Below are 25102 nucleotides of genomic sequence, written 5' to 3' on the forward strand. Positions count from 1 at the left end.
ACTCTGGAAGAAGACACTAATTATCTCAAGATTATTAGAGAGCTGAAAGCTGAAATAGCTGAGCTAAGAACACAACTAGCTGAATAAGCTAAAACAGTATCAGAACAAGGTAACAAAATAGATGGACTCCAGAAAACAGTAGAGGGGAGAGAGAATAGAATAAATAAGGCTGAAAACAGAACTATCAAGATTGGGGATGACTTAGAGACAACTAAAAAAGAAGTAAGGGATTCAGAGACTAAGATATCAAACACAGTTTAAGAGATACTGAAAACAACAACAGAGACCGATGGGATGACTTCTAAAGAAATAATATACACATTATTGGCTTACCAGAGGAAGAAAGAGAGAGAGGGGAAGAAAGCATTCTGCAGGACATAATAGCTGAGAACTTCTCTAGTATAGACAACATAAAAGATATAAAGGTTCAAGAAGCCCAGAGGGACCCAAACAGAATTAACTGAGACTTAAAGATACCAAGACACATCATATTTAGAATGGAAAGGAATGAGGATAAGGAAAGGATCCTGAAGGCTTCAAGAGAAAAACAAAGAGTCATATACTGAGGAAAACCCATAATATTAGCAGCAAATTTTTCCACACAAGCATTACAGGCTAGAAGGGAGGGGAAAGATATCTGTCCAGTGTTCAACAAGAAAGGCTTTCAACCAAGACTACTGAATCCTGGTAGACTGTCATTCAGACTAGATGGAGGCATCAAAACCTTCTCAGACAAGCAACAGTTGAAAGAATCAAGTATTACCAAGCCTGCCCTGAAAGAAGGTCTCCTATAAACAGTCAGACCACCATAAATATGCCATATATCAGATCAGTCTAAAAATCTACAAGAATGGCGTTAAAATATATTCAATCTTTGATATCAATAAATGTCAATGGCCTGAATTCACCTATTAAAAGGCACAGAGTAGGAAGATGGATCAGAAAACACAACCCAATCATATGCTGCCTATAGGAAACCTACCTAACTCAACAAGACAAACACAGACTCAAAGTGAAAGGATGGAAAACTATCATACAAGCCAATGGCCCACAAAAAAAGGGCAGGAACAGCTATTCTCATATCTGACACAATAGACTTTAAAATGAATAAAATTTAAAAAGATAGGATTGGCACTACTTAATGCTCAATGGATCAGTCAATCAAGAGGACTTAGTAATTATTAACATCTATGCACCCAATGAGAAGCCATCTAAATACATCAAACAAAAAGAAAAAGAGCTGCAGCAATATATTAATAGTAACATAGCCATAGTAGGGGATTTCAAAACCCTTTCTCTCAAACTGACAGATCATCCAGGCAGAAAATCAATAAAGACATGAGGGAGCTAAGTGAGGAGATAGATAAACTAGAACTATTGGACATTTTCAGAGTCATTCATCCCAAGAAACTGGAATACACATTTTACTCAAGTCCACATGGGTCATTCTTAAGGATAGACAATATGTTAGGCCACAAAGACAGCATCAGCAAATTTAAGAGCACTGAAATCATCCCAAGCATCTTCTCAGACCACAGTGGAATTAAACTAACACTTAACAATCAACAAAAGATTAGTAGCAGTCCCAAATTGTGGAAGCTCAACAGTACACTCCTTAACAACTACTGGGTCAAAGAGGAAATAAAGGAAGAAATCAAAATTTTTTGAGAGTTCAATGAAAATGAAGACACAAGCTATCAAAATATTTGGGACACAGCTAAGGCAGTACTGAGGGGGAAGTTCATAGTCTTACAAGCAAACATTAGGAAACAAGAAAAAGCACAAATAAACAGCCTTATTGCACATCTTAAAGACCTAGAAGAAGAAAAACAAAGGAAACCTAAAGCAACCAGAAGAATAGAAATCACTAAAGTTAGGGCAGAAATAAATAACATTGAAAATAAGAGAACCATACAAAAGATCAATGAAAGTAAAGGTTGGTTCTTCGAAAGAGTGAACAAAATCAACAAACCTTTAGCCAGACTCACAAAACTAAAAAGGAGAGCCCAGAAGTAAGCCCCCACACCTATGGATATCTAATCTTTGACAAAGGTGCCCAGACCATTAAATGGGGAAAGCAGAGTCTCTTCAACAAATGGTGTTGGAAAAAAATGGGTTGAAACATGCAGAAGAATGAAACTGAACCACTGTATTTCACCAAATACAAAAGTAAATTTCAAGTGGATCAAGGGCTTAGATGTTATACCAGAAAGTATCAGATACTTAGAGGAAAATATTGACAGAACTCTTTTCTGCATAAATTTTAAAGACATCTTCAATGAAACAAATCCAATTTCAAAGAAGACTAAGGGAAACATAAACCTATGGGACTACATTAAATTAAAAGGCTTCTCCACAGCAAAAGAAACTACTACCCAAACTAAGAGACCCCTCACATAATGTGAGAAGATCTTTACATGCCATACATCAGACAAGAAGCTAATAACCAGAATATATAAAGAGCTTGCCAATCTCAACAACAAGAAAACTAATAACACCATCCAAAAATGGGAGGAGGTCATGGACAGAATATTCACCACAGATGAGATCCACATGAAACACATCAAAAAATGCTCCAAGTCTCTGACTGTCAGAGAAAGGCAAATTAAGACAACAGTGAGATACCACTTCACTCCTGTGAGAATGTCATACATCAGAAAAAGTAACAACAGCAATGCTGGAGAGGTTGTGGGGTCAAAGGAACCCTCCTGCACTGCTGGTGGGAATGTCAATTGGTTCAGCCTCTGTGGAGAACAGTCTGGAGAACTCTCAGAAGGCTAGAAATGGACCTGCCCTGTGATCCTACAATTCCTCTCCTGGAGATATATCCTAAGGAACCTAACACACCCATCCAAAAAGATCTGTGTACACATATGTTCTTGGCAGCACAATTTGTAATAGCCAAAACCTGGAAGCAACCCAGGTATCCAACAACAGATGAGTGGCTGAACAAGTTGTGGTATATATACACAATGGAATACTACTGAGCTATAAAAACTGATGACTTCACTGTTTTCAGCCCATCTTGGATAGACCTTGAAAAATTCATGTTAAGTGAAATAAGTCAGAAATGGAAGGATGAATTTGGAATGATCTCACTCTCAGGCAGAAGTTGAAAAACAAGATCAGAAAACTTATGAGTGGTAGCGCTGCGGGTTAAGCGCACATGGCACAAGGTGCAAGGATCTGAGTAAGGATCCTGGTTCGAACCCCTGGCTCCCCACCTGCAGAGAAGTCCTTCACAGGTGGTGAAGCAGGTCTGCAGGTGTCCATCTTTCTCTCCCTGTCTCTGTCTTCCCCTCCTCTCTCCATTTCTCTCTGTCCTATCAAACAACAATGACATCAGTAACAATAAGAATAATAACTACAACAACAATAAAAAACAACAAGGGCAACAAAAGGGAATAAATAAATATGTATTAAAAAAACAGAATAGAAAACACAAGTAGAACCTGAACTGGACTTGGCAGTATTGCACCAAATTAAGACTCTGGGGTGGGGGTGGGGAGAATAAAGGTCCAAAAAGGATGACAGAGGATCTAGTGAGGGTTGTATTGTTATATGGAAAACTGAGAAATGTTATGCATGTACAAACTATTGTATTTACTGTTGAATGTAAAACATTAATTCCCCAATAAAGAAACATAAAAAAAAAAAAAAAGAATAGGAAGCTTCCAGTGGAAGGAATGGAATACCGAACTCTGGTGGTAGGAACTGTATGGAATTCTATCCCTGTTATCAAACAATCTTGTTAATCATTATTAAATCACTAATAAAATCTTTAATATCCATGATAAAACATCAGGACTGTAAGTCAATGATGAGATGACTGTGACTGCCTCACACACCTCCCTGCAGGCCAGACCAGCTTTTGTGGTAAAGTGAGAATCATGCAGAATGCAGTAGCAGAGTCCCACCCCTGCATCCATCTTTCCTCTCACACCCTTTCCTGACCTCCCCAGGTATCCCATGTAAGAGCACCAGCCCTGTCTGAGACTTTGCCTCTCTCTACTGCTGGTCTCTGGTGCCCTCTACTGGGCTTAATGACTACACACTAGCAGCTGATTGAGAGTTGAAGGCTAAAGAATTGAATTTAACGGTTCACAAGAAGCCTCACCCTTCAGATTGGGGAAGAATGAGGGGCACCCCAGGTCCAAAATGGTGAATCCAGAGGTTGGGCAGTGGCACATAGGGTTAAGCACACATAGTACAAAATGGTGAATCTTTCCTAGTAATACTGAGCACACAGGTTTAGACTGAATTACTTTGTGTTTTAGGAAAGAAAGTCTCCCTCTCGCTACCTTAGTTTCCCCATCAATGAAGGAGATAGCAGACCTCTACCAGGCTGCCATGTTAGTGATATCTACAGATAGAGCAGGATTCTCTCCTCACTTACTGGAGCAGAGCTGAAGGTGAGAGTAGGAGCTCAAATCCAGGAAGATACACGGTGTCTTCAAAGTCCCTGGAAACAGACGGCCAGGTAGTAGTGCACCCAGTAGAGTACACACATTACCATGTGCAAGAAACCAGATTCAAGCCTCCAACCCCTACGTGCAGGGAGGAAGCTTCATGAACAATGAAGTAGTGCTGCAGGTGTCTCTCTCACTCTCTACCCCCTACTTCCAATGTCTTTCCTATCAAAAGAAAGAAGGAAAGGGGGGGTGGCCAGTGGAAGCAGTGGGTTTGCCCTGCAGGCCAGAGTCCCAGCAATAATCCTGGTGGCCACAACAAACAAATAAACAAACATTCCTGGGAACTCCTCAGATGGGGTTCAGGAACCACAGAGTTAGATTCTGACTCTAGGAACACTGAGAGACTCCAGAAACACTGACTCAGACTAATACCACTGTCCTCTGCCCTAGATGCCTCCAAGCTTCAACAGTGAAAGGTTCAAGATGAGATGAATACCAGTCAGCTTGAGAGGGAGGAGCAGGAGGCCCTCAGCAAAATCTTAGTTCAGTCTGGGCTTGGAGGAGGGGAGCATGGTTCAGCAGGTCTGGGTGCAGCTGCAACAGTTGGGAAGACCAGCCCAGGCCTCAAAGGTCCCTAGAGTCGAATGAGGTTCATATTTCCAACCACAGTCACCACAAAAGGATGTGGTCTGCCACAGCAGCTGCCCAGAGGTCACAGAAAGTGCAGGAGTGAAAGGGAGACCTGGTGCAGCCCCAGGGTAACCACAGCTTCTGGTTTTCTGGCAGTGATAAAGGTTACACTTGATGAGAGTATGGATGGGCCTGTCAACACCCATGTTCAGTGGGGAAGCAATTACATAAGCCAGACCTTCCACCTTCTGCACCCCATAATGACCCTGGGTCCATACTCCCAGAGGGTTAAAGAATGAGAAAGGTATCAAGGGAGGGCATGGGATATGGAGTTCTGGTGGTAGGAATTGTGTGGAGTTGTACCCCTCTTATTCTATGGACTTGTCAGTGTTTCAAACCATTTTATAAATAATAATAGTAATAATAAAAGAGTGCAGGGGAGGGAGTAATTTAAACCTAGTCCTCTGTGGCTGACCTGCCCCCACTTCAGGGTTTAAAGAACCTAGATCAAAGGAAGGAGTGGACCAAGCAATCTATCAAGGAGAAATTAGACTGAATCTTGGACTTCCCTGCCATTGCCTTGTACCCTGTTTGATATCTGTTAGGGTGCCTCCACCCCATTAATACTCACTGCCTTTTCACCAAGACCGAGGACATAGGTGTCTTGTGGCCCAACCCTCAGCACTGGATCTGGTCCTCTGAAGTTACTCAGCAGTATTTTATGAAATAGAAAGATCCAGCCTAGAGTTCCTTAAAAGATGCTCTGATGATGTTGATCAAACCATGAAGTCAGGATTAATTACAATCAACAGTTTCATTTCCTCCTCCTCATTGTTCTCATTACCAAAACAGCTAACAGCCTGGGACTCTACTTTATTTTGCAAGCTCAAAGGTAAGCCTGTCACAGTGTCATGGATGCAGACAGAAGACACAGGATGGTTGGATGAGAGACAACAGCGAGTTATGACTCACAGCGATAGTAATAGAGTATCAACATTTTCCTGCGCTGATTCCCTGAGCCAGTAATAAAAAGATGGCCAGGTGACAGGTGCATATCCAAACATGGGGTCTCCAAATCTTTCATACTGGTTAAAATCATGTTTTATTCCAAAAGGAAATGCTATCTCTACCTTTTAAGTTTGTTTACTATACAGACTTACTTAATACAGAAATCCAGAGAATCACACTCTTCTTTCAACAGCCACATATCCTTGAAAGGAAGTCCCAAGGCATCTGTCTGTTGCCACAACCTTTGAAAAGGACTGGACTTATTTTTGCCACAAGTAACAGGCAAGTTAAGGAGAATCTGATGTAAAGTGCAAATCAAGCAGCTCTAAAGTGGAAGACCAAGGAGAGGTACTTTGACGGTCCATGGGAGGCTCCTTTATAATTGAACATGAACAATCGGAGAGCTTAGAACAAACAAGACAGTGACAGAATAAGCAAGTGTGCAGGTCCTTGGTGTAGCAGGCTGGAACTTGTGACTTTCCACTTAGTTCTCCCATACAGAGAAGTATGAGACAGAGAGTAGTGTGCTCATCAACAAAGCATGATCTGGAGTCAAGCCTGGGCCAGAATCAGCCTGAACATCAATTTCTTGATATTCAGAAAGAATCGAAAGCCTGAACTTAGCCAGCAGCCAGTTCCACTGTCAACTTGAGATAAACAGCATCCCTCTCATTAATTCCCAGGCTTTAAAATGGGCCCAAAGTCAAAGTACCGTATAACCATCCTTTTTTTTTTTTTATTTATAAAAAACAACAACAACAAAAAACACACACTGACACAAACCATAGGATAAGAGGGGTACAGCTCCACACAGTTTCTACCACCAGAACTCTGTATCCCATCCCCTTCTCTGATAGTTTTCCTATTCTTCAACCCTCTGGGAGTATGGGCCCAGGGTCATTATAGGGTGCAGAAGGTGGAAGGTCTGGCTTTTGTAACTGCTTCCCCACTGAACATGGGTGTCGACAGGTTGATCCATACTCCCAGCCTGTCTCTCTCTTTCCCTAGTGAGGCAGGGCTCTGGGGAAGGCCAGGCTCCAGGATATATTGGTGGGGTCATCCACCCAGGGAAGTCCGGTTGGCATCATGTTAGCATCTGGAACCTGGTGGCTGATAAAAAGAGTTAACATATAAAGCCAAACAAATTGTTGACTAATCATGAACCTAAAGGCTGGAATAGTGCAGATGATGAGTTGGGGGGAAGGTCTCCATTTTGTAGTTAGTAGGCCTATTTTAGTTATATTCCAAAGGGCCCATGAGTATACTAGTTGTTGTTGTTGTTGTTGTTGTTGTTTTTCTGAGCCTGACATCTGATATAAAGGTGGATCCAAGTTGTTGTCTGGGGAGATGATATCTTGACGGGAAAAAGGACCAGAAAGCTGGATCAGGGAAGACAGTAGTTCCCAAATATGAGAAAGGTGTATAAATATTGTTGACTGTAAACCCCATCAATTCAATGTGATCTGGGGCCCATCCTTCATGTGTTGCTACTCAGCGCTCAGACCATGGATGCCCTGAGAGTAAAGCAAAGCCTTTCCTATGGACCCAAGGCTAAAAATGCAGAGCCAGGCAAACTCCTAGATTCTAGCTCACCCTGCCTCTTCCTCCCAGGATGATCTTGGGGCTCTGTATTCACTTTCTCTGGGATTTAGATTTCTCATCTGTAACGCAAGGACTCTTGCCCTAAGAACACACATGAGTTATTCTGAAGTCCAAAAATAAAAGGCAGGAAGTAGAATAGCTATTCGTCCAACACCTGTTATATACCAGTGTTTAGTAGACATGTGATCTCACTCATCCTCAGGAACCCTTTCTATTCTTCAGTTACAGAAACTAAGAACCAGATATGACCTGTGACTGGATGACTTCCACATTCATGAGCCTGGCAGTGCTACTAAAGTGGGTGTGTAGATTACCCCCTGCAGGGCCCTTTTTTGGCTGAGAAGCTAAAGGAGATGATCACAACACACCAGCCAGGTTTGGCTAATCAATTAAGGAAGGTCTCTCTCTCTCTCTCTCTTTCTCTCTCTCTCTCTCTCTCTTTCTCTCTCTCTCTCTCTCTCTCTCTCTCTCTTTCTCTATTTATTTATTTATTTGCCTCCAGAGTTATTGCTGGGGCTTGGTACCAGCACTAAGAATCCACTGCTCCTGGAGGCCATTTTTTTCCTTGTGTTGCCCTTGTTGTTTATCATTGTTGTTGTTGTTATTGCTGTCACTGTTGTTGGACAGGACAGAGAGAAATCGAAAGAGAAGGGGAATACAGAGACAGAGGGAAAGAAAGATAGACACCTGCAGACCTGCTTCACCTGTGAAGTGACCCTCCCCCATCTGCAGGTGGGGAGCCGAGGGCTCAAACTAGAATCTTTAAACCGGTCCTTGCATTTCACGCCATGTATGCTTAATCCGCTGTGCTACTGCCTGGCACAACTCTCTCTCTCTCTCTCTCTCTCTCTCTCTCACACACACACACACACACACACACACACACACACACACACACACCTCTACTTGTTTATTGAGATGTTAATAGTTTACAGCACAGCTGTTGTCACAAGGGTGTAATTTTTCATCTCACTAAGACAGATGACTGCAAAACACTCTCATCATCATTTACCAGGACCATAAAGCCTCTCCTCCCCCCAGCCCCATCTTTCCTCCTTCCACAGAGTTCTTTGATTTAGTGTAATATAGCACCACCCCAAGTTTTACTTTGTATTTCCTGTTTCTGTTCTTATTTCTTACATTCTTCCCATGACTCAGATATTCTCATATTCATTTTTCTCTTTCTGGATTATCTCACTTAGCATGATCCTTCCAGCTCCATCCAGGTGAGGGTGATGAAGATGACTTCATAATATTATTATGAGTATTAATAGTTGAGTATTCCATCGTGTATATAGTTGAGTATTCCATCATGTATATATAATAGTTGAGTATTCCATAATAGTTGAGTATCCCATTGTGTATATATTAATAGTTGAGTATTCCATCATATATATGTTCCACAGCTTTCTTAGACACTCAACTGTTCTTGTACACCTGGGTTGCTTCAAAGTTTGGGGTATTGCAAATTGTGCTGCTATGAACATAGACATACACAGACCTTTTTGGGTGCATGTGTGTTTGTTTCCTTAGGAAATTGAAAAGCTTCTGCATATCAAAAGAAATCACCACCTAAACAGAGAGATTCCATACAGAGTGGGAGATCTTTCTATACCATACATCAGAAAAAAAGGGTAATTAACCAAAATATACAAATAGCTCACCAAACTCAGAAACGAATGAGCAAACAAACTCATCCAAAAGTCAAGAGAGGATATGGACAGAATATTCATCAAGGAAGAACTCTCTTAACCAGCTGAGTGAAGTGTGTCAGGGGGACTAGGAAAGAAGAGAAGTCACAGACTCAGCCCAAGAGATTCAGGTCTGGGTGACACCTGATCTACTGGGCTCTTGACTTCCCTCTAAGATCCCTCTAAGCCCCAGACAGATGCTTCACAGACCCTCCCAGGGCCCCAGGGGTGGCGTTAGGAGGATTGCTTTCATGAGGTGTGGCTAAGCCCCAAATAGCAACCATAGTAGAGCAGCTGGCAGATACCAGTCAGAGAAATCTCTAGCAGTAAATAACCATGGGCCTTGGCAGGTCAGGCACTGAGATCATGCAGTTGGGGGCTTCACTGGAATGACTGCTGCCACTGAGCAGGACCAGGGTCGCCTATTAATCCTCCCCTCCAGGGAGTCAAGCAAACTGACCAAGGTGTCTTTGGCTCTGAGTGAGAATAAAGTTCGGATCCAACTAGGTGGCTATGGAGACCCTGAGGAGAGCTTTGGCTCCAGACAAAGTTGGTTTCTGCTGCCTCTGGGCCTGACTATGGGGGCCCATGGCTAGCTTCCTCCAGCAGTGGCACTGTGAAGCAGAACACCAGCAGAGAACAACTCATCCAGCTCACGGAGCCTGCGAGACAGGTAAGGAAGGAGCTACGCCATATTGCATGAGTCATGGAGGAAGAAACATAAAGTTCCCTGTGGCAGGAGTAAACCATCAAGGGGGAGAGTAGTAGCACTGAGAGGCATAGGGGGTGACTAAGAAGAATCAGCTGGAGAGAAGGCACCTGAGCAGATATTTGTAATTTTTTTAAATGTTAAGTGTTTGTGGACAATGGCTTGTATTTTATGATACTGTGTTAAAATACTATTTGTCTTGATGAGAGCATTTTGGGGGTACCCCTTAAATTTAATACCCACAGCTTGTGCCTCACTGACCTCACCTTGGCTCTCTGAGTAGGACAGAAACAGTGAGGCAGGGGCTGGGCAAATCCAGAAATAATCATTTTAGGGGAAGACTCTCCCTCTCAGTGCTCCCACTCACACATGCCTCCTCAGCAACAGTTCCCACTGTCATCCCTACCTTACAGATGGAGCTAAGTGACCCACAAATTCAGATTCAGAAATCGCCAGAGAGTCCTGTTTTAGCAAAATGACCCAATAGAAGAGATGATTTGTAACGTACACATAAAAAGGAAGAAGGGCTTGCCTTGGTCTCTTTGAAAGTACAATTCCTCAACATGTTCCTAAGTGTTTATGGGGAGCAGACTGGGGATGTAGAGATGGAGGATTTGAACCAACAGGGTCATGTGCAGTCATAAACACAGACCCATGGACTGTTTTAGAAGCAGGAAGGTGTGTGGAGAGAAAATTCCCAGGCTGGTTTTACAGATGGAATGGTGCTGACTGGTAGTTGGAGTGCTACATTATAAGGAGGCAGCATGAGTTGAGAGGAGAATGAACTGGAAAGCCAAATCTGTGGAGAGGGAAGAGTGGACTGAGGGGCTCCTGTACACCCCTGCAATCTGTCCTTCATTGTGTATCTAAGAGGAATTTTTAGGGTTTTATATAAAGGATGATCAGAATCCAATTAATGATTCGGGGGGGGAAGTCTTCAGATAGAAGACCTGTGTGAGGCTGGGAGTATGGATTAACTTGTCAAAGACAATGTTCAGTGGGGAAGCAATGACAGAAACCAGACATCCCACCTTCTGCACCCCCTAATAATCCTAGGTCCATAGTCCCAGGATAAAGAATAGGGAAGCTATCAAGGGAGGGGATTGGATACAGAGTTCTAGTGGTGGGAATTATGTGGAATTGTACCCCTCTTATACTATGGTCTTGCAATACTTCCATTTTATAAATAAATTAACAAACAATATAAAGGAGGGGGAAATTAAAGAAACTTCCAAATCTTTGGTTTTCTGAGTTTTCTACAAGTAACATATATTTCTTTTGTAAGTTATGAAAAAAATAATAATCTTTATCACTATTAAACTTAAAATATACATTAAAAATTCTAATGGAATTATTTAAAAAGTTACATTTAAATTAAAAATAAAGAAATCAGAGATTTCATGGAAGAGATGGTGCTATAGTGTTTCTTTTTTTCAAAATAATATATTTTTTAAGTTCTTTATTGGGGAATTAATGTTTTACATTCAACAGTAAATACAATAGTTTCTACATGCATAACATTTCCCAGTTTTCCATATAACAATACAACCCTGACTAGGTCTTCTGTCATCCTTCTTGGACCTGTATTCTCCCCACCACCCATCCCAGAGTCTTTTACTTTGGTGCAATACACCAATTCCAGTTCAGGTTCTACTTGTGTTTTTTCTTCTGATCTTGTTTTTCAACTTCTGCCTGAGCACTCTCATATGATCCCATATTCATCCTTCTCTTTCAGACTTATTTCACTTAACATGATTTCTTCAAGCTCCATCCAAGATGGGCTGAAAACGGTGAAGTCACCATTTTTAATAGCTGAATAGTACTCCATTGTGTATTTTTAATAGCTGAGTAGTACTCCATTGTGTGTACAACTTGCTCAGCCACTCATCTGTTGTTGGACACCTGGGGTGCTTCCAGGTTTTGGCTATTACAAATTGTGCTGCTATGAACATAGGTATACACAAATCTTTTTGGATGGGTGTGTTAGAGGTTGGAACAATTTACATTCCCACCAGCAGTGCAGGAGGGTTCTTTTGACCCCACACCCTCTCCAGCATTTGTTGCTGCTACCTTTTTTAATGTATGACATTCTCACAGGAGTGAAGTGGTATCTCACTGTTGTCTTTATTTACATTTCTCTGACATTCAAAGACTTGGAGCATTTTTTCATGTGTTTCTTGGCCTTTTGGATCTCTTTTGTGGTGAATATTCTGTCCATGACCTCTCCCCATTTTTGGATGGGGTTACTTGTTTTCTCGTGGTTTAGTTTGGCAAGCTCTTTATATAGTTTGGTTATTAGTCTCTTGTCTGATATATGGCATGTAAAGATCTTCTCCCATTTTGTGAGGGGTCTATTGGTTTGGGTAATGGTTTACTTTGCTGTGAAGAAGCTTTTTAATTTGGTCTAGTCCCATGGGTTTATACTTGCCTTAGACTTCTTTGTTAGACTGAACATGTCTTTAAAATTTATGCAGAAAAGAGTTCTGGCAATATTTTCCTCTAAGTATTGATAGTTTCTGGTCTAACAATCAATTCCTTGTTCCACTTGGAATTTACTTTTATATTTGCTGAAATATAGTGGTTCAGTTTCAGTCTTCTGCATGTTTCGACCCATTGTTTCCAACATCATTTGTTGAAAAGACTCTGCTTTCCCCATTTAATAGTCTGGGCACCTTTCTCAAAGATCAGATGTGCACAGGTGTGGGGCTTACTTCTATGCTCTAAATTCTATTCCGCTGGTCGATGTGTCTATTCATGTTCCAGTACCAAGCAGTTTTTTTTTTATTATTCCTCCAGGGTTTTTGCTGGGCTAGGTGCCTGCACCATGAATCCACCGCTCCTGGAGGCCATTTTCCCCCTTTTGCTCCCCTTGTTGTTATAGCCTCGTTGTGGTTATTATTATTGCCATTGTTGATGTTGTTCATTGTTGGATAGGACAGATAGAAATGGAGAGAGGAGGGGAAGACACAGAGGGGGAGAGAAAGACAGACACCTGCACCTGCTTCACCACCTGTGAAGCGACTCCCCTGCAGGTGGGGAGCCGGGGGCTCGAACCGGGATCCTTACGCCGGTCCTTGTGCTTTGCGCCACAAGCGCTTAACCCACTGCACCACAGCCCAACCCCCTACCAAGCAGTTTTGATGACAATGGCCCTATAATACAATTTGAGATCTGGGAGTGTGATGCCTCCAGTTCTGTTCTTTCTTCTCAAGATTGTTTTAGCAATTCTAGGCCTTTTCTGCTTCCAGATAAACAATTGTAGCATTTGTCCTATTCTCCTAAAAAATGTGTTTGGGATCTTGATGGGGATAGCATTAAATTTGTATTTGGCTCTGGATAGTATATTCATTTTGATGATGTTAATTCTTCCAACTCATGACCATGGAGTACCTTTCCACTTCTTTGTCTTTTTCAATTTTCTTGAGTAGTGATTCATAATTTTCAGTATACAAGTCTTTCACTTCTTTGGTTAGGTTTATTCCAGATATTTTATTGTTTTTGTTGCTATAGTAAAACGAATTGATTTCTGGATTTCATCTTCTTCTAACTTAGTGTTTTCATAGAGGAATGCCACTGACTTTTGAATGTTAATTTTATAGCCTTAGGGGAGTCTTCTCCTCCCATCAGCTGTCTTTTTGTTGGTGAAACAGACTGGATGTGGTGTCTCAACTGGTAAATTGCTGGGCTGTTAACAGCCACTTAATCTCTCTCTAGGCTCCTCTCTGTCCGTGAGCCACAGGTATTTGCAGTCAGTGGTGATTTGGTGGGTTCCTAAGTCATTCTAGTCCTGTCTTGTTGTGGTCCCAGATGATCTCCTTTGGTATTCCTCAACTGTAGTCTTCTTCTAAAAGAGTGTGTGTTGTGAGAGAGTTCATTGGTTTACCTCTTTTGTAATAAATAGTTGTCCTGGATGTATTACTACTTGGCTTGCGATTCCAGTGAACTCATTTGAGTCGAGTTGGTCAATATGCATGTATGGATGCTTCATTATAGGTCCTAGTGCCTTCCGATTCTGTCCTGTTATCTCGAAAACCTCTGCTAGGCTTCCTCAAAACTGACAAAGGATAAAAACAGAAACAACTCCTCAAAAATGTTTAGATAAACTTGTGGATGGGTCAAGTAATTAATTATTAAGTAGAGTGGCATGATGTGTTGCCTCCCTGGGTTTTTTTATGGTTGGGATCAGAAGCAATAAGCATGCTCTCCTGTCATATTGTTATAGACAAAAAGGATAGCTAAACGGACTGACCTGATGAATGAACGTTTTAATGATCTTTTTTAATCACCTTCTATTTTTAAGAAAGGGAGCAAATACATACCATCTTGGGTAAATTTGCTGAAGCAGTTGAGACTAAATCATCTGGGAGGAATTGTCTATTATAGTCGAGAAAGATAGAATGTGAACTTGAATGGCAGGGCTGCCAGCACTGCTGAGATGCAAATAGGACTTGAGCCAAAATGTACTTGTGCAGCATTGAGTTAATTTGCTCATTATACAACTGTTTTTACAGGCATATACTTAGAAGGTCATTATAAATCTACTTGATGGGTACATGGGAGTTTATTACCCCATTCTGCTTTTTTAAAATTTTTATATTACAGAATTACATGTCGAAGGGGGGTTGAATCCACATCATTCCCACCACCAGAGTTCTGAATCTTCACTCTCCGCACTGCAGTCCACCACTGTTCCCCTAAAGTTTTAGACATGGGCCAACCATCTTCTCTACAACTATGTGCCCACATTTATGCATAGTTGCCCCTTCTTTTTATGATTCAATCCTCTCATCCCCTCTACGCTACTTATGACATAATAACTACTACCATATGTCCCTCTGCTTTTCCTTCTCTCTCTCTCTCTTGAGAGAGATGATGGAGCTGGAGTGCAGAGTCCTCTTATCTTCATTCTATCACTTCTCGCCAGTTGGCAGTATGGATCAAGATTATTTACGGGGAGCAGAAAGGTAGGAGTTCTGGCTTCTGTAGCTGCTTCTCTGCTGAGCACTGGTGTTGACAGGTTGCTCCATACCCCCAGCCTGTTTCTATCTTTCCCTAGTTGACCAGAGCTCTGGAGATATGAGGGTCTAGGACACAGTGACGAGGTCATCTGCCCAGAGAAGTCAGGGTATAGTCATGGTAGCATCTGCAGTCTGGTGTCAGGAAGGCGGAATGAGCTGAGAGTGTGGATTTTTTTCAGTTGTAAATGATGTGTTCAATTCAATCTCTTGTTGTGTACAGTAGTTGTACCTGGGAGAACAAAGGTCTGATTGCAGCTACTCCACAAACCACACCTCCTGGAAGTCTCTGGATACTTTTCCTATCTGTAATTGTTTCTGACTTATTTGGAGTTTTGTCTGGGCTCCTGTCCTGATTCATTATGGTAACATTTTTGTTTGCTCTTGATTTAACCTTTTTTTTTTTATTGATGTGGTTTGTATTTTACTGTTCTGTCGTTCTTCAGTTGTTGTGTTGTGAGTACAAGCCACACTAAACTATTGTCTTTTCAAAAATGAAGTCACAAACCTCAGAAAGTACAATAGCAACTGAAGATTGATGCAGTTCAACCAAAACCAGTTAGCCAAGCACCACCTCCAGTCCATAACAAAAGCAAACAAAACAAAAAGAAAAAGAAAAAAGACAAAACAAGAATAGACAGTTACACAAATCAACTGTCTACTATAAATTCTAGAGATAGCAAGAAGAGAAAGGAAAGGATAAAAGAGAAAGAAAAGAGACAGAGAGATAGAGTGAGAGAGAAAGAGCCCCTCAGAGTCAGACTTCTTCCACATGATAGTTCACAAATGAGTGCCAGTAACTACAAAAAGAAAAAGAAAAGAGAAACAAAAGCAGTGAAAGGAAAGAGATTTCTTTGGATCAGCTAGGAGGAGAGAAAAAGAAAGGTGGAGAAATGACAGAGAGAGAAAAGCAAGTTCCTCCCACAATGGATAGCATACCCAGTCACTTATCAATAGAAAAAGCAACAACAGTTAATTTTGGTCAATCTGGAGAGGAGGGAGAAGAGACACATGCATATAACAATAATAGTAAAATAAAATAGAATAAAAAAAAAAAAAACCCTAACAGTCAGTCTGTAGCTTAGACCACTCCAGATTGGCTGCACAAGCTTCCTCCCCTTCCTAAACCAGACAAAAACAATTACAAGAAGCAACTATCAAAGAAACTCCAGAGGCAAATCAAGGGAGTTTTACCAGTCTTTGGTAAGCAAGGCTGAGGCCCTGATTAGTCAGGTATTGTGTCACTCAGATAGAGCTCCATCCCCCTTGTAAAAGAAAGAAAAAAATAGGCTTTGGTTTGTGGGAATGACACCCTGCTGAGCCAGGAATCTTGACAAAGAGATTAGCTCCACAGGAAGCTTGCCAGCAGTAGCTGCCCAGCCAGTGCAGGGGTGGGTTTTTTGGGGGGTGGGGGTGGCAGAGAAACAGCCAAGCCAAGATCCCTTTTTCCTTTGATCTTTTCAACTTCTATTTGCCAGCCCATGAGTGGGTTATAGGACTCTTCTTTGGTATCACCCTGGCCACCCCACGCTCTCCCCCTCCACCTCTGACCCAAAAGTCCTACCCTCACCTGAGATTCCCAGGTTGAAAGCAGCTTCTTTGCAGAGCTCACACCAGGTGAGCTCCGCCCTCGCTATAGTGTTTCTTAATGAGTAGAGACAGAAAGGAAGGTCTATATGTGGGATTGTCTGGAGTCAAGAATGACTGGTACAGATGAAGTTGCTTAGCTGGATCAAGTGAATCAATGGGAAGGATCATTCAGAGTCTCTAAAATGAGACATGTACACCATGCAGACATTAATCAACTCAAGGCACATTCCATTTCAATACATGTCCCCCTAATGGGACACTAAACAAAGAGCCTCTGTCACTTCTGAGGATTGGATTATAACCAGTACTGCATTGTAGAGAGAAGAACACACACAGTCTGCCACCAAAGCCATGTGTGATACCTGCTATGGATAGGAGGATGAGAATGGGAGGACTCGGCTATGGGCCAATGTAGAAATGCTACAGTCTCTGAGGAGCTAGCCACTAGAACCAATAACCACAACTTGCTTACATCTGCTCTATAACCACCATGAGCTCTGGGCTGTCTCCAGGGGAACTAATAGCAGGTATTGGCTGAGCCAGAGGGTTTTTGTATGAGTCTCTGTCACTGTGTTATGTCTTTGGCGGTATGACCGAGGTCACCGTCTTATGTAAGTGCCTCCCAATATTTTTCTGAACCTTTCCTATTCAACTGCAGTCTCAGGAAAGTCACTTTTCTCTTTCGGGGGGCTACCCTTCCTATGTCTTCTAAGATTTACAGGTTGATCCCTATATTTTTATATTGGGCATGGGTGAAGAAGGTTGGCCTCTTGGAAACCAGTAGAAAGAAGCCAATGGCAAGAACAGTCACCTTCAGAGTTTGACAGACTTAGCTGGGTTGTAGGGATATGAGCTAAAGATCTAACACAGAAATAGCTTTTCTTCCCACCCTGCTCAAATGCTATCTGAACTGAGCAGAAGTTACACACTGGTTCTTTTTTTAATTTACTTATTTATTTTATTATTGGATAGAGACAGAGAGAAATTGAGAGGAAGGGGAATAGAGAAGGAAAGAAATAGATACCTGCAACCCTGCTTAACCACTGCATCACACCCTGAAGGTGGGGACCAGGGATTTGAACCTGGGTCCTTGCACACTGTAATGTGCACACCACCTAGCCCCACATGCTAGTTCTGACAAGGGATATCTGGAGATCTTGGACACAATCCCCAACCCCCTATAGTCTGGGATGAGGGTTGAATATTCACCTAGACTTGAGAGATACATAGGAGGTTAGTACAAGGCAGGTCTGTGACATCAGCCTACTAGAACATAGAGAGAGATATGGTCATGGAGCACTGAGAGAGAGAGAGAGAGGGAGAGAGAGAGAAAGGGAAGAGAAAAGGAGAGAAGCAGAGAGGAGAGGAGAGGAGAGGAGAGGAGAGGAGAGGAGAGGAGAGGAGAGGAGAGGAGAGGAGAGGAGAGGAGAGGAGAGGACACTTTGGATGCAAGGACTAAGTTCTCTTAAGTGAGCAGAGTTCTGCAAGGGGCAGAGCCTGAAGTCACGGAGGTAGAGAGGACTCCAGGACCTACTTTGTAGAGGTGTCAGACTCTGGCATATAGGTGACATATCCTATACAGAAAAGGTCACAGGTCTCAAATAATAAAGAGAAAGATGGTTGTGGGGCTCAGCACTCAGGAGTTTGAAGCAAATTACTAATTCAGACTCTAGATCATGAGGGTAAGGATGGTCACCCTGGTTAAACTGAAGGGATACCAATGGGAAAAGCTTGACAGGTGACACAAAGATATAGAATGACTAAGTAGAAATGGATCAAGTACTCTGGTAACTGTTAGTCACTGGTTATTAAGGGGACAGAGACAGAAGCTCAACAACCTGACTCTCTTCCTGCTTCTCATACTCCCCCTCTGTCCACACAAGTGATGGCAAGGCTTCACCCTCAGTCATATTGTTCCCAGAATCCTCTGAAAGCTCAACAACACCAACTAGGCCACACTGGTGTACTTTATCTCTAACTACTACCCTAGAAATGTGACTGTGGTCTGGAAGGTAGATGGCACTCCCCTCATAGATGGTGTGCAGACCAGCAAGCCTATAAAACAGGGTGACAAACACACAGTGAATGAGAATCTTATAAAACATACACCAGCCAAGTCACTCATAAAGGCAACACTGTGGAGAAGTCAACACGTGTTCCACAATGTTAGGTCCTTGGGTCTATACTGCCCGAGAGTATTTTTCCTACTACTCCCTGGACTCCTGGCACCCCCACCGATTCATCTAAGATCTAGAAGTCTTATTCTTTCCTTGTCATATCAATTCTCAATAAAGACCTAATCGTCTGATATCCAACATCTAATGTGTTTTCTGTATATGGTCATGTCTCTAAACTGAAACTCACTGAACACAGAATAAGAGTTCTTTCCCTTTCCCATAATCCCAGTCACTTAATTCACTTGGGACCTTGTGGGCTCCATATGGCATAAGAAAGAAAAGGAAATTATCCTGGAGAGAAGGCCCTGGAATATACCTAGGGGTCTCTTAAGAATAACAAATGAGAGAGAGAGGTCCCTGGGGGAGTATCAAGAAGACATCAGGGTCCCAGAAGCCAGAAGTGGGTTAAAGGCAAGAATATTGGGTAAATTAACCCTTAATCTGAGGCCATGATCTTTTAAACACAAAGGTTTAAACTTAAGGTTAAAGATTTCCCATACATGAACTCAATGAAAGAAGCAGTGACTGTTTTATGAGACCATGGTTATGACATCAACAGGTAAATGTGGACAAATTGAAACATTACATCATCACAAATGGGCATTTCACAATACATTTTAGCTAAATAAACACACTACCAAATCCTCCAGGAGGTACTGTCTAAATACACACAACCCAAATATTTTCTGAACTTGTTAGCACTCAGGGAGCCCAAGAATAATCATTAAGATGCTGGTGTGTCTCCTCATTGTGCTGGGAACATGAGCTGAGGCTGAGGCACAGTGATGTTGAGTTTATGTTCTAATGGATCTGGACATGGTTAAGCTCAAGTTAATCAAACAGAAGGCTGGAATATTAATCATGAAGAATATTACCAAGTGAAATCAAGCTAGAGAAAGGTTTCATTTGTGGCTGGCTCATGAATGGGGTGGACAGTGTAAGACTACATGAGGAGGATGTGGGAAAACTAGATTAATGTCAAAGGTATTGTCCAAAGGAAGGAATGTCAACTGAAATTCAGGAGTAGAGTGAATGAGGGACAGATAAGCTCAAGTAGAGTGAAGTATGCCTGATAGGTACAGCAAGCTCAAACTTCCATGGAAGACTTTCTTGCTAGACACTCCTAACAACAATGCCTTTTGACCCCTTTTCACTGTAACTAAGAGTCATATCAGCCTGGTATCACAGACAAGCTTACTGCCATGTAACAGAAGGTATTTTTAGTCTGTAGAGGAATAGGTCCTGGTGTCCATCAGCCCTGAGAACCCTGAGCCTTGCAGGTCACGATCACATCAGCATGGACATGGAGCCTTCACTAGAGTGGCTGAGGGACAGGATGGAGATGAACATACCCTACAGAGATAAGTTCTGGAGCCAGTTAGATAGATGATATAGGCCTCTTGTGAGATGGGTGTGCAATCTACCTTCCAGACCACAGTCACATCTCTAGGGTAGTACTTAGCAATAAAGTACACCAGCGTGCGCTTGTTGGTGTTGAGCTCTTCAGAGGATGCTGGGAAGAAAATGACTGAAGGCAGAGCCCTATCATCACATGTGTGGACAGAGGACGCAAGAGAAGCAAGAGAAGAGTCTGCGATTTAAGCTTCAGTCTCTGTCCCCTTAGTAAGCAGTGACTTAACAATTACCAGAGTTTTTAATCCTACCCAAGCCTATCAGTGGAAATCTTACTTTGTTCACCCTCATAGTCACACATGAAGGCAATACTAGGTAGAAGACAGTGATTCCTCTGTTCTTTTTTTTTAAATTTATTTTTTATTTAAGAAAGGATAAATTAACAAAACCATAGGGTAGGAGGGGTACAACTCTACACAATTCCCTGAGTGTTCTAAGGGCCCTCTCCTCCTCTAAAGTTGGAATATTAACCCATAGTGGTCTTTCCTTCCACCCTGGTCATCCTCAAGCCTGTTCCCTGAAAACAACAAGCTATTGATAAAGTCTCCTTATTCTCAATCATGCTGTAATAGTAAGAGATGGTATTAGGAAGAGATAGAAATTGTCCTGCAGTTAGCACACACTCATGAGTCTCCTAAGAAGGAAGACATAGATATAGAGACCTGTGGGAGAATCATGATCAAGCACTTTGACTTTTTTTTTCAGCATGTATGTTTCATTTTATTGAAAGAAGGTCTTTCACTCCCCTCCCCTTATTATCACTTATGTCGTGTGACACTGTGAATTACTGGATTTTTAAATATTTAAAATAGCAATCAAAGGCTAGCAAGATAACACACTAGGAAGATTCCAAAATTGCCCAAAGTTTCCCAGGTTCCAATCTGTTTCTCCTCCCTCTCTTTCTCTTTCTTCTGTTTTCTTTTTTTATTTTTATATAGCTTTTTAAATTTTATTTATAAAAATGAAATATTGAAAAAAAAACCATAGGATAAGAGGGGTACATACAACTCCACACAATCCCCACCACAAGAATTCCATATCAACCCCTCCCCCCATGGATTTCCTATTCTTTAACCCTCTGGGAGTGTGGACCCAAGGTCATTATAGGTTGCAGAAGATGGAAGGTCTGGTTTCTGTAATTACTTCCCCACTGAATATGGGCATTGACAGGTCAATCCATACTACCAGCTGTCTCTCTCTTTCCCTAGTGGGACGGGGCTCTGGGGAAGTGGAGCTCCAGGACACATTGGTGAGGTTCTCTGTCCAGGAAATTCAGCTTGGCAGCATGCTAGCATCTAGAACCTAGTGGCTGAAAAGAGAATTAACATATAAAGCCAAACAAATTGTTGACTAATCATGAACCTAAAGGCTGAAACCGTGCAATCCTTTTCTCCATTGTTACTGGTCATCTCTATCAGGAACAACAAAATATACCCGTTTGTGAGCCCCCCATAGGACCTTGCCCTCAACTTGGATCAACAGCGGTAGAGAATGCTCCATCCTCTGAAGGGAGGATGGACAACATACTCTATGCTACACCTGAGGAAGATGGGTTGATATTGGGGCAGCTTGGAATGTTCCTACTCATGACCACAGAATGTGAGCTCAGATCTACAGGGATGCAGAGGTCACATAGGTTCCTAAGCTGAATATAGGCCCCAGATCACATCAAATCGATGGGGGTTAGAGTCAACAGTATCTATACACCTTTCCCTATCTGGGAGCTACTCTCTTCCCTGATCCAACTCTCTGATCCTTTTTTCCAGCCATGACATCATTTCCCCAAACAATAACTTGGATCCAGCTGCATTTCAGATTTCAGGCTCAGGGGAAAAACAAAACAAAACAAACAAACAAAAAAGCTAGTATAGCCATAAGGCCCTTTGGAATATAACTAAAATATGCCTACTAGCTATCTACAAAATGGAGACCCCACCCCCCAAGTCTTCATCTGCACTATTCTAGACTTTGACTCTTTGTAACTGCCCCAGGGATACCTCAACTTGACATCACAGACATGATTACTACCAGGTTCCTGGAAAGAAACATTGTCTGCATCCAAATTCTAGCATTCTGTCAGCCCCTAGAGCCCTGGGTCTTGCGGGTCCCAATCTGTGCCTCCAGGTCAGAGCTAGGACACTGAGTTTCAACAGAGATGCTGAAGGACAGGATGGAGAGAGACAGAGCCTGTGAGGACAGAAAGGTCTGGGGCCAGTAACACAAATGATAGAGGCCTCCATCTTGTCATCCCTTTAGGTCCCTCTGTCTCAAATCACAGTTTAGGAGGTAAAATCCTTAGGGGATCCAGTGTCCCATTTGTCTGAATCTAGTTGGTGGATTTTAATGTTGAGGCACTTTGATGAGAGGAACATCCAGATTTCTCCCATCACAATGGCCTGACTAGTAAAGGTCATAAACTACTAGTCCTATTGCTGCCCCTATATTAATATTCTGTTTTTAGTCTAGTATGTATCTGTCAATGAAAATGAAAGGCAAATGGAATATGACAGAAAAATGCTGTCGTGTTCCCATCAACCAGGACCCAAATAATCAATTCAATGATGATGATGACACATTTATGAGATAATAACTTCTCCCTTGTATACTTCTTTTAAGCAATCCATGATATATAATTTCATGTATAACTATGTCTTTTTAACTAGAAGATAATGATTTAAGCAACCCAGGAGGTGATGCAGTGCATAAAGGTCCTGAGTTTGGTCCTTGTGTCAAAGTAATGTTCTGAATCATCTCTCTCTCTCTCTCTCTTTCCTCTTAAATAAATATGGAGACTTTGTAAGCTACAGCACTATTAACAAACTGAATAGAAGTCATTAGTCATCATTTAATATCAATAGAGTTTCTTATTAAATGCCTTATGACTCTCATACTTGTTTTGTGTATCTGGTGCTGTTGTGATTTTATAGTTTTTCATTTTTTATTTGAGGACTGAATATAACATCATGATTGATATGTCTTTAGACTTGTTGGGTCTATAATATCTCCTAAATGGCTCTAGCATTTTCTTTTCAGGGAGCAGCTACAGGAGTTGAGTTATAAGTTTCTGATTCACCCCCACAGTTGGGATGCCGCTCCCAGGCTGTATCTGAATACGTCTCTTTCTTGTATTATCCTACAAAGTGGTTCTGGCATCAAAGCTTAACTCTGTCCAAGATAGACTTTAGTAAAATTGGCACCCAGGATGACTGGGTACATTCCATTAAGGACCCATGTAAGGCTATGAATCTCTTGTGTGATATTAGCTGCTTGGATACTCAATAAGGTGAGAAGGAATACATCACACTGACATTTCAGTTGTCCTCCCCCAGTGATGGTTGCAAGGTGTCTGAGAAGGAAGTATCTTTTGAGGATCTCTATGCATCCTGTACTTTTTTCCATGCTATTGTTGAAAATAAATATATGGACTAGGATATAGCTTAACCTGTAGATCACATTCCATACTATGCACTGAGGTCCTAGGTTCAAGTCCCAGCAGCAGTGTCATAGGTGGTATGGTAGTAGAGCCATGCTGTGGTGCCTCTGTTCTTTGATAGCCTTTACCCCTCTTCTATCTCTTTCTCAATCTCTTTATGTCTTAAAAAATAAATACTGGGGGGTTGGGCAGTAGTGCAGCAGCTTAAGCACACATGGCACAAAGTGCAAGGACCGGCTCAAGGATCTCAATTTGAGCCCCCGGCTCACCACCTGCAGGGGGGGTCACTTCACAAGTAGTGAAACAAGTCTGCAGGTATCTATCTTTTTCTCCCCCCTCTATCTCCCCCTCCTCTCTCCATTTATCTCTGTCCTATCCAACAATGATATCAATAACAACAATAATAATAACCACAACAATGATTAAATAAATAACTATGAAATAATTGGGCTACGGTGACCACTCAGCAATACTACAAATTTGTGAAAACCTGTGTCCACCAGTGCTACATATAAGAAAGAGAGGGTCAGGGAGAGGAAAGGAGGGAGAAATGAAGAAGACAAGAGAAAGAAGGGAAGGAGGAGATGCTTTTGTCCACTACTTTTGTGGACAATGAGCCATCATCATGCAGGATAGTTACGATTCTTGGAATGCTAATTCTGGTTCAGGAAGTATTTATTGTCTTGTGAATATATGGCTACCTTCTAGTGGTTATGACAGTATGGCTATAAATGAAAGGCATCTCTTCCAGGTACATCATTGGGTGCTTCCTAGGTGCTGTCACATGGCCCAAGAGACCTCTATGGCTGCAGCTTTCTGGGTTTACCTCACTTCACCTGTCTTTCTCCATACTTCGTATCAGCCCTTAATCTGGGCTCCCAAACTGAAGATAGGGTTATGATCAAGGTTCTGCTTATGTGTAACTTTTGAATAAGAGAGTAATAATCACACACTTGACTACCCCCAATATGAGACTAGTTCATGTGGGTGGCAGGGATGCTCCGAGGTCATCCTGAAGGGAAAACTGTCATTCCACACGTGACCTGCCAGACCCACTCAAGATTGGCCTAACTAGTGTGTTCACAGGAAGATAAAGTTGTATCTCCTGAAGTGGCACTTGGAATTACCAATGCTTCCAGTATTACCCTATAGAAGGTGGTAGGGGTAGAGGCACCCTTTGTTCTAGCATCAGAGTTTCATCATGGAGTCTGGGTTGTTTGAAAATGTGCACAGAGGGAATGGCCTATCCACTTTTCTTTTTTGCCTCCAGGGTTATTGCTGGGGCTCGGTGCCTGCACCACGAATCCACTGCTCCTAGAGGCCATTTTTTCCTTTTTGTAACCCTGGTTGTTTTATCGTTGTTGTGGTTATTATTATTGTTGTTATTGATATCATTGTTGGATAGGACAGAGAGAAATGGAG

The 25102-nt window shown here is 42.0% G+C and overlaps 2 protein-coding genes and 3 gene segments (V, D, J or C); all 5 read left to right on the forward strand.

The window, feature by feature from the left end:
• Positions 1–25102, forward strand: part of LOC103118610 (immunoglobulin lambda variable 8-61-like) — a 583882-nt gene that overhangs the window by 551026 nt on the left and 7754 nt on the right.
• The window catches only part of LOC103118591 (immunoglobulin lambda-1 light chain-like), a 397547-nt gene that overhangs the window by 359592 nt on the left and 12853 nt on the right, over positions 1–25102 (forward strand).
• The window catches only part of LOC103118563 (immunoglobulin lambda-1 light chain-like), a 350334-nt gene that overhangs the window by 302108 nt on the left and 23124 nt on the right, over positions 1–25102 (forward strand). The window lies entirely within an intron of this gene.
• The window catches only part of LOC132539107 (Ig lambda chain C region-like), a 304786-nt gene that overhangs the window by 261713 nt on the left and 17971 nt on the right, over positions 1–25102 (forward strand).
• Positions 1–25102, forward strand: part of LOC132539042 (immunoglobulin lambda-1 light chain-like) — a 33190-nt gene that overhangs the window by 5870 nt on the left and 2218 nt on the right. The window lies entirely within an intron of this gene.

The sequence above is a fragment of the Erinaceus europaeus genome, chromosome 6, assembly GCF_950295315.1.
Source record: "Erinaceus europaeus chromosome 6, mEriEur2.1, whole genome shotgun sequence".
NCBI lineage: Eukaryota > Metazoa > Chordata > Mammalia > Eulipotyphla > Erinaceidae > Erinaceus > Erinaceus europaeus.